The sequence below is a fragment of the Anopheles merus genome, chromosome 2R, assembly GCF_017562075.2.
Source record: "Anopheles merus strain MAF chromosome 2R, AmerM5.1, whole genome shotgun sequence".
NCBI classification, from domain to species: Eukaryota; Metazoa; Arthropoda; class Insecta; order Diptera; family Culicidae; genus Anopheles; species Anopheles merus.
This window is the reverse complement of record NC_054082.1, coordinates 43,795,494-43,797,862: the sequence shown is the minus strand read 5'-3', so window position 1 is coordinate 43,797,862 and position 2,369 is coordinate 43,795,494.

The following is a 2,369-nucleotide window of genomic DNA, read 5'->3' as shown; positions in this document are numbered from 1 at the left end:
GAGCTTGCAGACTAAATTAAGAGCTTACGCAACTCGTAGCAGTTTAAAATTAGATAGTTTGGGTCTTTCTTCTTCTTGGCTTAACAACCGATGTCGGTCAAGGCCTGCCGTACCCACTTGTGGCTTGGCTTTCAGTGACTAATGATTCCCCCATAGCAGGATAGTCAGTCCTACGTATGGCGGTGCGGTTATTTGGGGATTGAACCATGACGGGCATGTTGTTAAGTCGTACGACTGACGACTGTACTACGAGACGGCTCTGTTTGAGTCTAGTGAAGTGAATACAAATATTTTGCAGGACGTTAATGAGACAAAGTTCGTTCATTTTTAGTAGGTGTACATTAGATAAAGAATTTAAAAATAATTTATTACTTATGATTACCATTACAATTTACCAACATTGTTTATTATTTTCTCAAAACGACTTCCAACATTTAATAGACACATCGTTTACGAATCGTACATTTAAAACAATTTTCGGTACTGAAGCCCTTTATGTTTTCCCCGCCTTGTGTTCCCTTTCCTTCAATAAACGTAAATTTTTGGAACACGAAAACACCGTTTTGTTTATCTTGCCAAAGTAAATTAGCAATCAGCATCAACGGAGCCCACCCAGTGCAGCACAAACGAGCCAAAATAAGCCAATTTCTCCCTCTGCCAGAAAACGAAATCTAAGTCACGAATTTTCCACGCCGGCAGCGTCAGCAATAGTTTAAGGCGAACGTCGATCATCAAACGCGGGGATGGTAAATTGGATCTGCAAAGTAAATCTTATTTGCTGCCACTCCCTGCTACAAGCCAGCATGGCCCTTGCCGCTGTTCGTTTTGTTCTTCATGCATGGATCATTACCAGTGCTCATACGCGTAGACACACATACACAAACACACATAGTCATGAGTGTGTATTTGCACGACGATCACATACCAGGATTTTCTGCTCAATTCCCTTCACTCTCCGGTCCTCACTCTGCTTCGACATGAACGATGAACGCATTCACATTAGGATTTAAATTTGAAAAGAGGAGAAAAAGCTCACACATCCACACTAACTCATGTTGAAACCCCTATCCGACACCTAGTGAGGGGAAACGCCGTGAATGGAGAGTAGCAGTTGCGGGATGGCAGGTTCTTCTCACTAACGCATGCATACACAGACTATGGCAAGAAGGGGAAGCTTTATTTTCGTGCGGTATTATTGAATTTGCAAATACTGATTGATTACGGCAAACATCGACCAGTACGCATGCTTCTCTCTCTCCCTCCTCTCTCTCTCTCTCTTTCTCTCTCTCTCTCTCTCTCTCTCTCTCTCTTATTCATGTAGCGGTGAATGAATATGGGGAGGGAATGTATACAGTTAAAGAGGAGTATTGTTCCTTGAGGTTCTGATTTTTAGTAGCATTTTCAGCAAGCGATTGCGTGTTTTGATTGATCGTTGATTTTTCAAAGCGCATGGGATTCCTAGGCTACGTAAAAATCACTACATCAATTTTCTAAATATTTATACTGCATCAGCAAAATGGACGGAAGTAGAAAACGTGAGCGTTTTTTCTAATTGAAAGAAATAAAATTTGTTTCTATGAGAAATTATTATAGCAGTAAATTTATCAAATTTTAATTATCATCTACAAGCATAGTTTAAAATTAATTTAAGGAATTCCAAATACTAATCAAATGTCAAAATGCAAATATGTCATCCCTCACATGCGATGTGTTACGGATTGGAACATACTGTAACACATGCGTGAGGATTATCCCACTTCAAACCATTATCCCACCGATGGACCATTAGGGATCCATTGTCCAGTTTTCTTCCAATCGACTACAAAGCGTATACAGTTCAACAGCAGCAGTAACAACGACGAAAAAACTCTCTCAAAACTCATACCAACTTCGTTTCCGTCCATCTAAATGGGAAACTTTTCCCATAAACGTTATCATTAATATCCTCGCTGCGGCTGCTTGAGTTTGGGATGCCGGTAGGTACCCCTCTACATTTCAATCGTAGTTGGTAAATGCTGCATTCTCATCGCCTCCGCCGAAATGAAAATTTCCTCCCGAGAGAGCGCTACCGGAAGCACATAAAAAGTCGAGCACATATTATAACTTCTCTGACACCCAGAATGATTCAGTGGAAAATACTTGAATGATGTTAAAAAATAAACAGTATAGCATAAATGGCGTTCGTACGGGAGAAAGAAAAGATGAAAGGCAAAAAGATTGACACAACAGAATTTGTAAACACTGTGCTACAATAAAAAGGCCATAACAATCGTGTTTGAACCAGAAGAATTCCATCACAGAACGAATGTAATGTAGGTGAGAAGAAGAATACAAACATGGACTATTTGTTCTATTTCACGCAATTATAC